The 18,476-nt window shown below is 44.1% G+C and overlaps 1 pseudogene; it reads right to left on the reverse strand.

Annotated features, from left to right (window-relative positions):
• Nucleotides 1–4,087: 4,087 nt before the first annotated feature.
• Nucleotides 4,088–10,532, reverse strand: LOC138071579 (putative RNA-binding protein 15B; annotated as a pseudogene).
• Nucleotides 10,533–18,476: the final 7,944 nt, after the last annotated feature.

Here is an 18,476-nt window from a genome sequence, read left to right on the forward strand (position 1 = left end):
ATAAACAAATGGGACCTAATTAAAATTAAAATCTTTTGCACAACAAAGGAAACTATAAGCAAGGTGAAAAGACAGCCTTCAGAATGGGAGGAAATAATAGCAAATGAAGCAATGGACAAAGAATTAATCTCAAAAATATATAAGCAATTCCTGCAGCTCAATTCCAATAAAATAAACAACCCAATCTAAAAATGGGCCAAGAAGTAAACAGACATTTCTCCAAAAAGACATACAGATGGCTAACAAACACATGAATAGTTGCTCAACATCACTCATTACCAGAGAAATGCAAATCAAAACCATAATGAGGTACCATTTCATGCCAGTCAGAATGGGTGCAATCCAAAAGTCTACAAGCAATAATTGCTGGAGAGGGTGTGGAGAAAAGGGAACCCTCTTACACTGTTGGTGGGAATGCAAACTAGTACAGCCACTATGGAGAACAGTGCAGAGATTCCTTAAGAAATTAGAAATAGAACTGCCTAATGACCCAGCAGTCCCACTGCTCGGCATACACACTGAGGAAGCCAGAACTGAAAGAGACACATGTACCCCAATGTTCATCACAGCACTGTTTATAATAGCCAGGACATGGAAGCAACCTAGATGTCCATCAGCAGACAATGGATAAGAAAGCCGTGGTACATATACACAATGGAGTATTACTCAGCCATTAAAAAGAATACATTTGAATCAGTTCTACTGAGGTGGATGAAACTGGAGCCTATTATACAGAGTGAAGTAAGCCAGAAAGAAAAATACCAATACAGTATACTAATGCATATATATGGAATTTAGAAAAATGGTAATGATAACCCTGTATGCCAGAGAGCAAAAGAGACACAGATGTATAGAACAGTTTTTTGGACTCTGTGGGAGAGGGCGAGGGTGGGATGATCTGGGAGAATAGCATTGAAACATGTATATTATAATATGTGAAATGAATCACCAGTCCAGGTTCAATGCATGATACTGGATGCTTGGGGCTGGTGCACTGGGATGATCCAGAGGGATGGGATGGGGAGGGAGGTGTGAGGGGGGCTCAGGATGGGGAACACATGTACACCCGTGGCAGATTCATGTCAATGTATGGCAAAACCAGTACAATATTGTAATTAGCCTCCAATTAAAATAAATAAACTTATATTAAAAATAAAATAATAATAAAAATATTTAATAAGATGACAGGATTAGTCAGAAGGTTCTCAAGAAGGAGAAACATGTTCTCAACCAGGATACATTGTTGTTATATAGTCATTGGTAGTGAATTTAACTCAGATGACCGTTATATCTACTACTGTGGGCAAGAATCCCTTAGAAGAAATGGCGTAGCCATCATAGTCAACAAGAGTCCGAAATGTAGTACTTGGATGCAATCTCAAAAATGACAGAATAAAGTCTGTTTGTTTCCAAGGCAAACCATTCAATATTACAGTAATCCAAGTCTATGCCCCGACCAGTAATGCTGAAGAAGCTGAAGTTGAACAGTTCTATGAAAACCTACAAGACCTTCTAGAATTAGCACCCCCAAAAAATGTCCTTTTCATTATAGGGGACTGGAATACAAAAATAGAAGTCAAGAAACACCTGGAGTAACCAGCAAATTTGGCCTTGGAGTACAGAATGAAGCAGGACAAAGGTTAATAGATTTCTGCCAAGAGAATGCACTGGTCATAGCAAACACCCACTAGCAACAACACAAGAAAAGACTCTAACATGGACATCACGAGATGGTCAACACTGAAATCAGATTGGTTATATTCTTTGTAGCCAAAGATGGAGGAGCTCTATAGAGTCAGCAAAAACAAGACCAGGAGCTGACTGTGGCTCAGAACATGAACTCCTTATTGCCACATTCAGACTTAAATTGTTAAGTAGGGAAAACCACTAGACCATTCATGTATGACCTAAATCAAATCCCTTATGATTGATTATACAGTGGAGGTGAGGAATAGATTTAAGGGACTAGATCTGATAGATACGAGTGCCTGATGAACTATGGACAGAGGTTCATGACATTGCCAGGAGACAGGGATCAAGACCATCCCCAAGAAAAAGAAATGCAAAAAAACAGAATGGCTGTCTGAAGGGGCCTTACAAATAGCTGTGAAAAGAAAAGAAGCAAAGGAGAAAAGGAAAGATATGCCCATTTGAATGAAGAGTTCCAAAGAATAACAAGAAGAGATAAGAAAGCCTTCCTCAATGATCAATACGAAGAAATAGAGGAAAATAATAGAATGGGAAAGACTAAAGATCTCTTCAAGAAAATTAGAGATACCAGGGGAACATTTCCTGCAAAGATGGGGTCGATAAAGGACAGAAATGGTATGAACCTAACAGAAGCAGAAGATATTAAGAGGAGGTGGCAAGAATATACAGGAGAACAGTACAAAATAATGGTCACTTTCCAGAGAGTGAAGTCAAGAGGGCCTTAGGAACAATCAGTATGAACAAAGCTAGTGGAGGTGATGGAATTCCAGGTGAGCTATGTGAAGTCCTAAAAGATGATGTTGTTAAAGTGCTGCACTCAATATGACAGCAAATTTTGACAACTCAGCAGTGGCCACAGGACTGGAAAAGGTCAGCTTTCATTCCAATTCCAAAGAAAGGCAATGCCAAAGAATGCTCAAACTATCACACAGTTGCACTCATCTCACAGGCTAGTAAAGTAATGCTCAATATTCTCCAAGTCAGGCTTCAACAGTACATGAACCATGAACTTCCAGATGTTCAAGCTGGTTTTAGAAAAGGCAGAGGAACCAGAGATAAAATTGTGAACAACCGCTGGATCATCAAAACTGCCAGAGAGTTCCAAAAAAACATATTTCCACTTTGTTGATATGGAAAAGCCTTTGACTGCAGGAATCACAATAAACTAGATAATTCTAAAACAGGTGGGAATTCCAGACCACTTTACCTGTCTCCTGTGAAATCTGTATGCAGGCCAAGAAGCAATAGTTAGAACCGGACATGGAACAATCATTGGTTCAAAATTGGGAAAGGAGTACGTCAAGGCTGTATTTTCTCACCCTGCTTATTTAATGTATATGCAGAGTACATCATGAGAAACCCTGGGCTGGATGAAGCACAAGCTGGAATCAAGAGAGTTGGGAGAAAGATCAAGAAGCTCAGATTTGCAGATGACACCACCCTTATGGCAGAAATGAAGAACTACTAAAGAGCCTCTTGATGAAAGTGAAAGAGGAGAGTGAAAAAGTTGGCTTAAAGCTCAAGATTCAGAAAACTAAGATCATGGCATCTGGTCCCATCACTTCATGGCAAACAGATGGGGAAACAGTGAAAATAATGACTGACTTTATTTTGGGGGGCTAAAAATCAGTGCAGATCATAACTGCAGCCATGAAATTAAAAGACACTCTTTGGAACAAAAGTTATGACCAACCTAGACAGCATATTAAAAAGCAGAGACATTACTTTGCCAATAAAGGTCCGTCTAGTCAAGGCTATCGTTTTTCCAGTAGCCATGTATGGATGTGAGAGTTGGACTATAAAGAAAGCTGAGTGCCGAAGAACTGATGCTTTTGAACTGTGGTGTTGGAGAAGACTCTCGGGAGTCCCTTGGACTGCAAGGAGATCCAACCAGTCCATCCTAAAGGAAATCAGTCCTGAATACTCATTGGAAGGACTGATGCTGAAGCTGAAACTCCCAATACTTTGGCCACCTGATGTGAAGAAGTGACTCATTGTAAAAGACCCTGATGCTGGGAAAGATTGAAGGCGGGAGGAGAAGGAGATGACAGTTTATGAGATGGTTGGATGGCATCACTGACTCCTTGGACATGAGTTTGAGTAAGCTATGGGTGTTGGTGATGGACAGGGAGGCCTGGCGTGATGCAGTCCATGGGGTTGCAAAGAGTCAGACACGACTGAGCAACTGAACTGAACTGAAGAACTTAGTTTTGGTGGGGGAACAGGACTTTGGTCCCCTACCAGATGAACCAGTATAAGCCAGCAGAGAATACAAATCTCGGGAGTAAGATGGGGTGGGGTGGGGGTGCAGGGCAGCAGTGGTCAGATTTTAAAACAACTGCTTTGTGACAAATGGGCTGGAAAGGACAGGTTTGGGCTAGGCTGCCTCTCTTACTATACCTCTCACTATGTGTTCTTCCTCTAGGTTGCCCAGTGTCCTCAGCGCTGACGGGAGGTACTGCTGTGAAAAGTCACAGTTGGGAAGGTGTAGTAGAGCATGCCCATGCTGTCTCTGCCCTTGGGCCCGCCCACTGGCAGGTTGATCACCCCTGCAGCCTGCTTCTGTTTCAAGTAGGAGACCAGGTTCCTGAGAAGCCGCCTCTGTAGGCCGGGATCCATCGTGGGCATCCCCTCAGTGCCAGGCCCACTGGGGTTCACCTGCATGGCCAGGAGCACTGAGTAGCCATTGGTGCTCCCCTGCGTGATGCATCGTGTGACTTCTTCCAGCTTGAGCTGGTCCAGGAGAAGGCGCTGGGCAATCTTCAACTGGATCAGCTTACTCCTGGAAGTGTGATCTTTTGAGGACTGCTGATCACCCCTGATCCCCATCTAGGATGTGCATAGATGTCGGGAAGCAGCTGTTTTTCAACAGCAGAAGCCTGTTCCAACCCAGCTGCAGTGACTCGGCATCCTCTGAAGGATTCTTGAGCTTTTTGGTCTCATGTTTTGGCTCTTCCAGAGGCTTGGGCTCGGACTCAGTGGTCTGAAGACTATGCTTACTCTCTCAGATCTTCTTTCCTGTGGGAAGAGTTGGGAGCCTCGTGGTGGGGTGGCGGCTCTGCTCTTCCACCCCATGTCTGCTGTTGCTGAAGGAGTTGCTGCCGGACTCCTATCCCCCTTCACTGGAATGATCTTCCTTGTGGCTGTGCTTGGGGGTTGCAGTCGGAGCCTCGGTCCGCAGGGTGCCCACCAACCTTGGTCCAGCTCCGTTCCTCCTAAAAGGAGTGGGTTGTCCTTCTGTGATCACCAGACTTCCACCTGTCCTCCGAGGCCTTGGGCAGGACAAATCTCCTGGTCCCAGTCTCCTCAACAGCACTCACCACTCCGGCTGCACACTGAGCAGCTACAGCCCTAGAGACTGGGCAGTCAGAGCGTTTACTGGGGCTGGCCCAGTCCCCTTCCAAAAAGGTCCTCTCGGTCTGAGTACAGGAGGTGTGTGTGTGTCGGGGGGGGGGGGGGGAGGTCCGGTCCTGCACCTGCAAGTTGGTATCCAGGTTCCAGTGCCAGGTATACCCCCGTATTGGAGTAGCTCATAGGGCATAGGGAGGTGGGGTAGGTCAGTTTTCATTCCAGTCCCAAAGAAAGGCAATGCCAAATAATATGCAAAGTATCACACAATTGCACTCATCTCACATGCTAGCAGGCTTCCCTTGTAGCTCAGTCGTTAAAGAATCTGCCTGCAGTGCAGGAGACCCAGGTTCGATCCCTGGGTTAGGAAGATTCCCTGGAGAGGGAAATGACAGCCCACTCCAGTATCTTTGCCTGGAAAATCTCATGGACAGAGAAACCTGGTGAGCTGCAGTCCATGGGTCGCAAAGAGTGGGGAACTACTGAGTGACTAACACTCACTTACCTACACACGCTAGTAAAGTAATGCTCAAAATTCTCCAAGCCAGGCTTCAACAGTACATGATTCGTGAACTTCAGATGTTCAAGATGGATTTAGAAAAGGCAGAGGAACCAGAGATCAAATTGCAAACAACTGCTGGATAATAGAAAAAGCAAGAGAGTTCCAGAAAAACATCTACTTCTGCTTTATTGACTATGCCAAAGCCTTTGACTGTGTGGAACACAACAAACTGTGGAAAATTCTTAGAGATGGGAATACTGGACCACCTGACCAGCCTCTTGATAAATCTGTATGCAAGTCAGGAAGCAACAGTTAGAACTGGACATGGAACAACAGACTGTTTCCAAATAGGAAAAGGAGTACATCAAAGCTGTATATTGTCACCCTGCTTATTTAACTTATCTGCAGAGTACATCATGAGAAACCCTGGGTTGGATGAAGCACAAGCTGGAATCAAGATAGCTGGGAGAAAGATCAAGAAGCTCAGATATGCAGATGACACCACCCTTATAGCAGAAAGCAAAGAACTACTAAAGAGCCTCTTGACGAAAGTGAAAGAGGAGAGTGAAAAAGTTGGCTTAAAACTCAACATTCAGAAAACTTAAGATCATGGCATCTGGTCCCATCACTTCATGGCAAATAGATGGGGAAATAGTGACAGACTTTATTTTGGGGGGCTCCAAAATCACTGCAGATGGTGGCTGCTGCCATGAAATTAAAAGAGGCTTGCTCATTGGAAGGAAAGCTACAACCAACCTAGACAGCATATTAAAAAGCATAGACATTACTTTGCCAACAAAGGTCCATCTAGTCAAGGCTTTGGTGTTTGCAGTAGTCATGCACGGATGTGAGAGTTGGACTATAAAGAAAGCTGAGTGCCAAAGAACTGATCCTTTTGAACTGTGGTGTTGGAGAAGACTCTTGAGAGTCCCTTGGACTGCAAGGAGATCCAACCAGTCCATCCTAAAGGAAATCAGTCCTGAATACTCATTGGAAAGACTGATGCTGAAGCTGAAGCTCCCAATATTTTGGCTACCTGATGCAAAGAACTGACTCATTGGAAAAGACCCTGATGTAGTGGGGAAAGATTGAAGGCGGGAGGAGAAGGGAATGTCAGAGTATGAGATGGTTGGATGGTATTACTGACTCAGTTGACATGAGTTTGAGTAAACTTCGGGAGTTGGTAATGGACAAGGTGGCCTGGCATGCTGTAGTCCAAGGGGTCGCAGAGTTGACCCGACTGAACAACTGAACAGTAGTGATCTAGGAACTTAAAATATACTGAAAGCAGCGAAAGAAATGTCTTTTTCACAGTGTATAAGATGATTGCCAACCACATGTCTTATATTGTTGCATAACCATCAGTGTATACACAAGTAGTTTTACCTCTAGTGATAGACCCAGTCATGAAGTGCTCTTCAACTCTTATTGTGCATCAAAATCGCCTGTGGAATTTTTTAAAAAAATATTTGGAAATTCTATTTTTCAAGTGTAGAAATTCTGGTTCAGTTGGCCAGAGGTGGGACGACCTTTTACCTTGGAAAACTCTTTAGGTGAATTTAATGTATAATTTGAATTGAAAGCCCTGTATTTGTTTAGAGTACAGGTAGGGGCAAAAGTTAGTGAATGGAGAAACTATGAGCAAGTTGTGTTAGTCTCAGAAGGAAAGAATGTTGAAAATTTGTGATGGGAAACAGTGTCAGTGAACGAACTTTAACCATTTTAAAATATAGAATACAATTGTTTATTAAAATCTTATTCAACAAAATTTGTTGAGTGCATGTTATGAGCCAATCAGTGTGCCAAGCTCTAAAGACTTGAAGACAGGGTCCTTGCCTTCATGAGACAGTTTGATGTATGTTTCTTTAAGTAAAAAAAAAATAATAATTACACAAATAACTAATCACAAATATTGTGCATGCTATGAAAAATATCTCAAGAGTGTTTAGTCTGGAAGCTCAAGGGAAGCCTTTCATAAGGGTTGTTTAAAGTTTACACTTGATGTATGACCCAGGTAAAGGTTTTTATGTGTCTAGGGGCTCTGATGCTTTTGAACTATGGTGTTGGAGAAGACTCTTGAGAGTCTCTTGGACTGCAAGGAGATCAGCCCTGGGATTTCTTTGGAAGGAATGATGCTAAAGCTGAAGCTCCAGTACTTTGGCCACCTCATGCGAAGAGTTGACTAATTGGAAAAGACTTTGACGCTGGGAGGGATTGGGAGCAGGAGGAGAAGGGGACGGCAGAGGATGAGATGGCTGGATGGCATCACTGATTCGATAGACATGAATCTGAGTGAACTCTGGGAGTTGGTAATGGACAGGGAGGCCTGGCATGCTGCGATTTATGGGGTCGCAAAGAGTTGGACACGACTGAGCGACTGAACTGAACTTAGGGGCTCTGAAACAAGAAAGAATGCTATTGTAGTGGTCCCTAAACCAGCAGCATCATCTGAGAACTTATAGAGATGTAAATAATGAAGTCCCATCTTAGACCTACCTAATGAGAAAATTTGGGGATGAAGTTCAGCTATCTGTGTCTTAACAAGCCCTTCAGAGGATTGTGACCTAAATAAAGTGTGAAACTTCCCTGGTAGCCCAGTGGTCAAGACTCTGAGTTTGCAATGTAAGGGCCTGGGTTCAGTCCCTGATTAGGGAACGTAATCCCACATGCCACAGGTGGCCATTTCTTCCTGCCCTCCCTCCTCCACTACACCACCATCCCCAGGATCTTCCCAACTTAGTGATCAAATCCATGTCTCTTGCCTGTCCTGCATTGGCAGGCAAATTTTTTACCACTATGCCATCTGGGAAGCTCAAAGATCCCACATGTGGGAAGGAAGAAGAAAGATCCTGCCCATGTGCCACAACTAAGACCAGCACAACCAAATTAAATAAATATTATACACACACACACACACACACACATATATAAACGTTAATTGTATGGGACTTCCCTGGCAGTCTAGTAGTTAGGACTCCACGCTTCCACTGCAGGGGACGTGGGTTCGATCCCTGGTTGGGGAACTAAGATCCCACATGCTGCATGGTGCAGCCAAAAAAAAAAGGTCACCTTGGAAGCTGTGAGAAGGGGGAAATGGAGGATGAAAGAAACAAGATCACTTATGAGACACATGTAGTGGTCTAGGCAAAATATAAAGGAAGAATAGTGATAGTGTGGATGGAGAGATGAAAGTATATATAAGAAATAATAGGTGGTAGACTTGATCAGATTTTGTGATAGGATACTGAAATGAGATATTGGATGCCATTGACTGAAATAAGAATAGTGGGGAAATTGAAAAGCTAAGCCAGTTTGAGGTGACAAAAATGTATGTTGGGGGTCATGGATCAGATAATCCTCATAATTCTTACAATGTTGTGAGGATTGTGGAAGTGAATGAAGTAATTGCTCAGTCTCACACACATGCTAAATAGCAGAAATGGATTGAAACCTAGGTCTGTCTGACTCTACAAGCTATGCTCTTTTTGTTTATACTAGATGGTGTTTTCATAGTAGTGAGCCTTTAGTATTGTGTAAGGCAATATGGTATGGCAGAGATGAATTAAAGAGGGCTCTTTTGGCCTCTCCTGGTCCAATGAACCATGTGGAGGTAGCGGAAAAAAACCTCGGTTTAGGAAATGGAAATCACAGTGAAGAACCAAATGAGAATGTGCAGAAAATAAGGCATAGGAAATCATGGAGCAGAGACTTTGAGTGCATAGCCTCCAAGTTGACTTGCTATAGAGTTGATTACACTACAGGCTTGAGGATAGGGGAGTCACATAATCTTAATATCAAATAGGGAATAGACTTGCTTTCGTGGTGGTGTTAGGGCCAGGGGCAGGCTTGCCCCAAGATGTGCCACTCTGGCATGAAGATTATTTTGAGCTGAAAACAAACAACCAAGCCCCAAAAGACTAAGGAAAAGCCTTTGAGCTTCCCCCAACTGCCTAAAAGAATTTTAGAAAGCCTGTTCCAGGAAGAAGTTATGACCGTAGATAACTATAGTGAAATAGTAAGTATGGTAGAAAGAGAGGAACTTGGCAAAGCCCATTTGATCAGTTGTCTCTGTGTGCCATTGCATTTGGAAAGCCAAAGAAGTATTTGTTTCCCAAACGTTAACTCTTTATCTTCTTGTGAATTACCTTACTTCCCCTTGATGCCTCAGACCCCTACCTCCTCCTCCTTAATCCAGAATAAGTATATGTCACCTTGTCTTGATGTCTTTAAAATTCTTCATACTTATGTGAATTCCCTGTTCACATGTAATAAATTTGATTTTCTCCTATTAGTCTCCCTCATGTCATTTTAATTGCCAGCCAAAAGATCTAAGAGGGGAAAGCAGTGAAATCTCTCCTCCCCCAACAATGGCATTAAGGAGACAAGCATTCATTCAGCTGATCATGATTTGAATTGGGGTCTAGAGAGGAAAAGACACATCCAAGACCTCTAAATTTTAGGAGCTCCTTGGAATTCTTAAGAGTTATTTCTTAAGATCTTTGCAGATTTTCAAATCCATGAATACCACTCTAGCATATAATGTCCCCATAAAATGTAGTGAAGTATGACTGAAAATTTTAAGGGAACCCTTTGGGTCTTTAACAGTCTTATAAATACAGTCTAAAATAATTCATAAAACTCTTAAATTCTACCAATATTATTAAGTCATTGTGCTCTTAGATCGTTTCACTTTCAGCACCATTACTTGGAAATTGGCATTCTCTGTACAGTCTTCATACAAGAAAGTTACTTAGTCCCACCCTATTCCTAAACGTTGCTATGTCATCCATTTCCAATAGAGAACAAAGCTATGTTAAAAAGCAAGCACTTAAAGAAAAAGAAAATGAAGTCTGTAGTGGCCAGTCAGATAGTTTCACTTACTAGCTAAGTAACTCACCTCCACATAACCAGCTGCAGAGAGGACATGGCCCAATTTCACGCCCCAGAACACTGACAAATGACTGTGTGTCATGAACCTTCAGAATCACTTGAGAATAATTAGAACTGAGTTTCAAGCCTATGAATACTTGGTCAAGGTTGAGTATACATTAACCCTTTTGTCACTTAAGGTAAGACTATTGACCCATGCCCTTACCTACCCACTAATCATAATTACTTATTAGGGGCCCTTCTGCTTGTAACACTCAAATCATGTCAAAAAGGGGCCAAGCATGGAACCAGCTCACTTATATGAGCATGAAAGTGTTGCCTTTTTAAAAATTTATTTTAACATGGCACTACTCTATTACATCTGTGAAAACTCTATGCCAGTGAGTTTTGCCTCCCAGGCAACATTTGGTAAGACTTTGGCTGATTCAGGGCTTCCTGGGTGGCTCAGATGGTAAAGAGTCTGCCTGCAATGCAGGAGACTGGAGTTTGATCCCTGGGTCTAGAAGGTCCCCTGGAGAAGGGAATGGCAATCCACTCCAGTATTGTTATTATTATTATTTTTTTTGAAGGATAATTGTTTTACAGAATTTTGTTGTTTTCTGTCACACCTCAATGTGAATCAGCCATAGGTATATGTATATCCCCTCCCTTTTGAACCTCCCTCCCATCTCCCTTCCCACTCCAGTATTCTTGCCTGGAGAATTTCATGGACAAAGGAGCCTTGTGGGCTACAGTCCATGGGGTTGCAAAGAGTTGGACACAACTTAGTGACTAACACTTTCACTTACGGTCGGTACAACTTGGTGAGTTTTGTTACTGGCATCTAGTGAGCAGAAGGCAGGGATGTGGCTAAACATCCCACAATACATATGACAGTCCCCTGCAACATAGAATTACTCAGCTCAAGATGTCTGTAATGCTAAGGCTAAGAAACCTTGTCTTAGTTCAAGGGAATCATCTAATCAGGGAAAGGCCACTTACACTTTTTCCCACTAAAAACTGTGTTTGGTTCCCACTTTGTTCTTTTCTGGTTCTGTCAGTCCTATGATTACGAGAATCTACAGTTCCTACAGTAAAGGATACAGATTTTTTTTCTATTTACAAACACTTCTTTTTAGTAACATTTGTCCCATGTATAAAAATTGCTATGAACTTGTTAGGTAGTTAGAATAGGGAAAAGGAGTCCAAAATGGCGGTGGCTAAAAGACAAGGGAGGGAAAAGCCTGTGAAAATAGAACAAAGGAAGGTCTGAGGACCTGAGTGAGGACTTCAGGTAGAACAGCACTCCTGGCTGAGCCCAGTTTGCATAGGGCAGGCCCAGGGGGAAGAAAACATATAAAAGGAGGAGCCAAGTGCTCTCTTGCTCTCTCTCTCCCATGTGCAAATACTCTCTCTCAACTCCACCCCCCCCTCCACGTGCACTCTTGTGCTCCCCGACTCTCTTCTCTTCTTTGAGGATGGATTCTCCTGCTATCTTCTAAATAAAATAGAGGTGTAACACTGATTTGTCTTAGAGCTATGACATGGTTTGTTCAAGACCCGAGAGCTGTGATGCGCCGAGGGCTTTAATGTCCGTTGTTCCAAATCACTGTTGTGATGAGACAAGAACTGAGAAGCATACACTCACCTGACATCTGTGATACCGTGACTTGGATTTAACCTGGCTGAAATAACCTCTGTGCAGAAGAGGACAAGCACAGCAGGAGCCCAACTCAGTGAACCTCCTGCAGTGGAAGCTGAACAGGAAGAAAACCCAGCACAGGAGAAGGCCCATCATGCTGGAAACCAGGACAGCAAAAAACGAACTCAGAAGAAAGCTCACGCAGCTCAGTCTCAGATTCCAGAAGACCTCCAGTTAAGGTAGGAGGTCCTCGCTCTGATGGCTGGAGGTACATATGCCTAACGAAATCTGAATTACTTTACAATCTCTCATTTCTTGTTTCCTCGAACCCCCTGCACACAGGCGGGTGGCTGTGGGTGCAACTGAGGGATTCTGGAGAGGCTACTCTTCGGTATGTCCCAAAGGCACTATCTGCTGGGCCCCAGTAGCTGTTACCCAAGCCAGTGGGCGTTCTTCTGTCCCTACTCTTCTCTGTACCAAGAGTCAGGCCAATGAAAACTGTGAGCACAGGTAAGGAATTTAGCAGATTTTCTGGCAGGCTATGAAGGGGATTCCTTGGCACATTTTTCCCACTGCTTTTTCCTCCTGTTCTTCAGTTCTATCCTGAGACTCAAGCCTGGACAAAAAGTAAAAGGGGGATTTGTTAGGGTTCAGAGAGAAGCCATGCTTTGCTGTGTGGGCCATTGCCGAGGACATTGCTGAGGACAAGGTCATGGAATGTGGTCTGGTTAGGTTTTGTGAGCGGGGTTAATTCATATGCTAATGAGTGGGAGGATCATCCCAGCCATTGGGGAACCACCCACTCCTCCATCTTTTGATAGTGGCTTGGAGCTGTCCTGCCACCTCTGGGTGTATCTGTTGGCTTATAGATTGGGAATTAAGGTTTACTTGAATTTGACTTATCATCTTGGACTCAATTGATTTTAACTGGTTTATGTTATGCCCTTGTGCTATGTCATTCTTTCAAAGGTTGTGATCTGCCTCCTTCCCTCCTCTTTCATGCTCCTTTCCTCAGCCCCATCTGGGCCCACAATGTTGCCTCTACAGTCTTCTGGAGGGACAACCAGAAAATAGCTGGCCTTGGGAGGGAAACACTGTATAAAATATCCAACCCCTTAATCCTACCAAGCACTGGTCAGGCTGAAGACCTTGAGGATGCCCAACTCCAGTCTGGGGGTCCCAGGACGTCATCACGCCTTGACCTGCCTAAGGATCTGGTCCTCAACAGGTTGTCATGCCTCAACCTGCTTGGGGATTCAATCTCTGGGAGGCTGTCATGCCTCAGCTTGCCTAGGGATCTGCACCCTGATCCAGGGACACCTGGCTCTCAGGTTGCAACAGTTCTGGGTAAGATAAGCTTCAAAAAGACTCACCCCTAGGGAAGTCAACCCATGAAAATTGAAGGAGGCCTATTAGTTTTCTTCTTTTCTTTTCCTCCCTGTCATGACTGTCTTTCAGATGGGAAATAACCAATCCACTTCCTGGCAGACGCCCTTGAGATACATCCTTGATAACTGGAAACTGTTCGATCCTCTAACTCTGAGGAGGAGTCGCTTAAAATTCTTTTGTGCCACTGTGTGGCCACAATATCCACTGGGGGACGAAGAACACTGGCCTGAGAATGGGAGTTTGAATTACAATACCATCCTGCATCTAGAATTATTCAGCAAAAACCAAAAGAAATGGACAGAGATCCCCTATGTCCAAATTTTGTTCCAACTAAGAGATATGAAGAAACTCTGTCTTAAGTATGGGATTGTTGTACACCCTAAAAGTGAGCTTACTAGGCAAATGGTGCTAGGCACAGGCAACCAAGAGAAGGAACCCCCCATAAAGGTTCACCTCCCATACTCCTAAAGAGACTGGAGCCTCCCATAGCTCTTGAATTGTCTGGTGCTTTTTCCTTGTAACCAAATGTGCCCCCAGATCTGGGAGCACCCCCTCCACAAAATCCAGCTTGAGTATGTCCCTTAGTTGAAACTGGAAGAGAATTCGGACCAACCCATGTCCATAAGCCCTTCTCCCTCTTAGAACTAAGACAGATCAAACAAGACCTTGGAAGCTATACAGATGACCCAGGCAAATATATAGATACATTCCAACATATTACCTTGGCCTTTGACTTGACATGGAAAGACATCATGGTCATATTTAGTCAAACTTTATCTGACCCTGAACATACTAGGGTCTTAAAGGAAGCCCGAAGGTATGCAATGGGACTTCACATATTGAGTGATAGGTACCCAGTAGGAAAAACTGCAGTCCCCTCCTCTGATGCTAATTGGAATTATAATGACTCTGAGCACATATGGGAAAGAGATCATTTTCTAATCTGTGTGAAGGCAGGACTAAAAGCAGCCCAGCAAAAAGTAATCAGCTATGCCCAGGTCTCAGCAATAACTCAGGAGCCCAATGAGAAGCCCATTGCCTTTCTGGAAAGGCTAAAAGAGGCCCTCCAAAAGTTTACCAATATGGACTTAGACTCTTATGAGGGACAGGTGATTTTAAAGGACAAATTCCTGTCCCAATGTGCATCAGATATCAGAATTAAGTTACAACAGCTACAGAAGCAGGACCCCGCTGCCTCTTTAGATGAGATGACCCAGACAGCCACCAATACCTTTTATAATAGAGAACAGGAGAAGGAGGCCAAGGCCCAGGAGAGGGATAGAAGGAAAGAGACAAGGCATGCCCAGATGCTGGCCACCCTCCAGAGAAGCCCTATGGCAAACCCTGAGTCCTTGAAGGACAAGGCATGAGGAAAATGCCTAATCTGTAGACAGGCAGGGCATTGGGCCAAAGAGTGTCCAAACCATGACAAGTCTCCTAAAACGGCTTGCCACAAATGCCATCAACTGGGCCATTGGGCGGCACTCTGCCGTTGGGACCCAAGAGCCTTAAGGTCACCTTCCCTCATGATGGTTCAAGAGGACTGAAGTGGCCCGCTCCAGCCAGCCTGCCTGTCACAGATAACCATCACAGGGCTGGAGCCAAGGGTGCAACTGGATGTGCAGGTAGGTCCGAAAATTTCTTGGTTGACACAGGGGCTACCTACTCTGTCTTAATCTCTTACTCTGGAGACTTCACCTCCCAAGCCTGTACCATTTTGGGTGCTACAAGAAAAGAAACTACTAAAAGATTCACCCAAGCACTTCTTTGTTGCTGAGATGGACAAATATTTTCCCACCAGTTTCTGGTGGTCCCTGAGTGTCCTACTCCCTTATTGGGAAGAGATATACTCACTAAATTAGAGACCACCCTTCTGATGGGAAGTTTTTCAGCCCCTAGAGCTCTACAGCTCCTGGCTACTATTTAAGAACCCATTACACCTTCTCCAATAGAGAGGAACCAAAAACTATGGGAAGGCAAAATTAACCCCCAGGTGTGGGACCAGGGAATTCCTGGACGAGCCCACCAAACTGAACGAGTCATCATTGTCCTCTGAGATCCCACTCGGTTTCCTAACTGGAAACAATATCCCCTCAAAAGAGAGGCTTTGGAAGGACTACAGCCTTTAATAAATAAATGCCTTGCTTGTGGGCTATTGGTCCCCACCAATTCCCCATGTAACACCCCAATCCTCTCAGTAAAGAAAAAGGATGGAACCTGGTGAATGGTTCAAGATCTCTGGATCATAAATGAAGCTTTAGTCTCCCTCCATCCCACAGTACCCAATCCCTATGTAATCTTGGGAGAAATCCCACCCAGTGCCAAGTGGTTTATAGTCTTGGATCTCAAAGATGCATTTTTTGCATACCATTGGCTAAAGAATCCCAGTATCTTTTTGCCTTTGAGTGGGAGGCTCCAGGAAAAACACACCAACAGATGACTTGGACAGTATTACCTCAGGGGTTCAGAGACAGCCCCCACTTGTTTGGACAGGCCCTTAGCCGGGATCTCCTAGATCTGGACCTGGGACCTAATGGGGAAATTTTACAATATGTAGATGACTTACTAATCTGCTCTCCAGATGAGGAAAATGCCCAACAACATACAATTCAGGTTTTAAACTTTTTGGCAGAGAGGGGATATAAAGTCTCCCATGCTAAGGCACAGATGGTTGAGACAAAGGTCACTTATCTGGGAGATCAGATTACACATGGGCCTAGGAGGCTGTCCTCTGATTGAGTACAAGGAATCCTCCTGTTGCCCTCCCCCACGACTCGAAAACAATTGCGAGCTTTCTTGGGGCTAACTGGATATTGTAAAATCTGGATACCCAACTATGGTCTAATTGCCCAGCCCTTATATGAAAGCTTAAAGGGACAAGATGATTCAATCCCACTGATGTGGGGAACTCCTCAAAAGAAGGCAGAGGCTACATTAAAACAAGCCTTAACTCAGGCACCTGCCTTGAGGTTGCCAGACCCAGAGAAAGCATTCCAACTTTATGTCCATGAAAGAGAGGGAATAGCCTTGGGTGTGTTAACTCAAAGGTTGGGATCTGAGCCTCCGTCTGCCGCTTACTTATCCAAGAGTCGATCCAACCGCCTGAGGCTGGCCCCCGCCTTCGAAATCTTGCAGCTACTGCAATCATGATAGAAGATGCTTTAAAACTCTCCTTTGGAGGCAAACTAACTATTTTTACCAGCCACAAAGTAAAACAACTCCTAAATGGGAGAAGCCATTTACGGATATCTGATCAAAGAATCCTCAGATATCAAGTAATGCTGATGGAAAATCCAGGCCTCACTATATCCCCTTGTGAGGTTCTTAACCCAGCCACCCTCCTGCCTAACCCCAAGGGTTCTCTCCCCTTTCACTCTTGTCTAGACACCTTGGACTACTGGACAAAACCCTGAGAGAGATTGTCAGAAGATCCTCTGACCAATCCTGAGGAAATCTGGTACACTGATGGAAGCAGCTTTGTCCTAGATGAAAAAAGAAGAGCCAGGTATGCAGTAGTCTCCAATTTTGAGACCATAGAGGCTAAGCCTCTGCCACCAGGTACTTCAGTCCAATTAGCTGAGCTCATAGCCTTGATTTGAGTAGACCTGGGAAAAATAAAAAGAATAGCCATTTACACTGACCCCAAGTATGCCTTTCTGGTGCTACATGCCCATGTGGCTATTTGGAAAGAAAGAGGCCACTTGACCAACCCGAAGGTCCCCAATCAAATATGGTGATCAAATTCTTAGGTTCTTGGAGACAGTCCATCTGCCCACTGAGGTTTCAGTCTCCCACTGTAAAGCACACAAAAAAAGGAGCACGGAAGTGGCACGAGGGAACCAAGCAGCTGATCAGGCAGCTAAGAGAGCAACATTACAGAACCATGACCTAATAAGGGTTGCCACCTTAATTCCACAGACTAATTTGCCAAAAACTCCTTCATATACTGAAGGTGAGACTCTTAAAGCTAAGAGTGAGAGCTTTCAAGAAGATCATATGGGGTGGTTCCAAAAGGAGGGACTCATTTTTCTGCCTGGGAACCTCCAATGGAAGTTGGTTAACTCTTTACATGCCGCCACTCATTTAGGGGAAAAGGCCCTCCAAAAATTACTAAAAAGGTCCTTCAGAAAACAAGCCACCAAACCACTATAAGGCAAGCGATCTCCTCTTGTCCCACTTGCCAATTAAACAACCCCCAAAGAGCTTGAAGACCCCAGCTGGCCCAACCCATCCAACGATGTGGGACCTATCCAGGAGAGGACTGGCAGATGGACTTCACCCAGATGCCAGTTTCTCAAGGGTATAAATATCTATTAGTCATGATAGATACATTCACAAGATGGATTGAAGGCTTTCCCACCTGGAGAAGGCTTAGGAGGTGATAAAAAAAACTGCTCCATGAAATCATTCTAAGATTTGGTCTGCCCAGTCATTACAAAGTGACAATGGGACATCATTTACTTCTAAGGTCACCCAAGGGGTCTCTAAAGCATTGGGCATTACTTATTATCTCCATTGTGCCCGGAGGCCTCAATCCTCAGGAAAAATAGAAAGAGCCAATCAATTCTTAAAAATCAGTGATAAAAAAGATAACCCAGGAGACTTCCCTGAGATGGAAGGAGGCTTTACCAATAGCTCTCCTCTGCACCTGTATTGCCCCTAAGGAACAGGTTGGTCTTAGTCCTCATGAGATGCTATATGGGAGACCTTTTGTTTATGTCAATGACCTCTTCCTAGATCCAGAGGTTCAGACCCTCCAGTCTTATACCATGGCCACTGGGCAATTCCAAAAGGGTATATGCTTGTGGGGTATGAACCAGGACCCAAAAGATTCTAAGGAGTCACCACTATATGCTCCAGGGACTCAAATCCTAATTAAAGTCTGGAAAGATGGGTCCCCAAAGGCTCAACTCCAGCCCACATGGAAGGGCCCCTACCCTGTAATACTTTCTACCCCCACAGCAGTCAAGGTACCAGGATATGACTCCTGGATTCACTACCAGCGAGTCAAGCCAT

The sequence above is a fragment of the Capricornis sumatraensis genome, chromosome X, assembly GCF_032405125.1.
Source record: "Capricornis sumatraensis isolate serow.1 chromosome X, serow.2, whole genome shotgun sequence".
Lineage (NCBI taxonomy): Eukaryota > Metazoa > Chordata > Mammalia > Artiodactyla > Bovidae > Capricornis > Capricornis sumatraensis.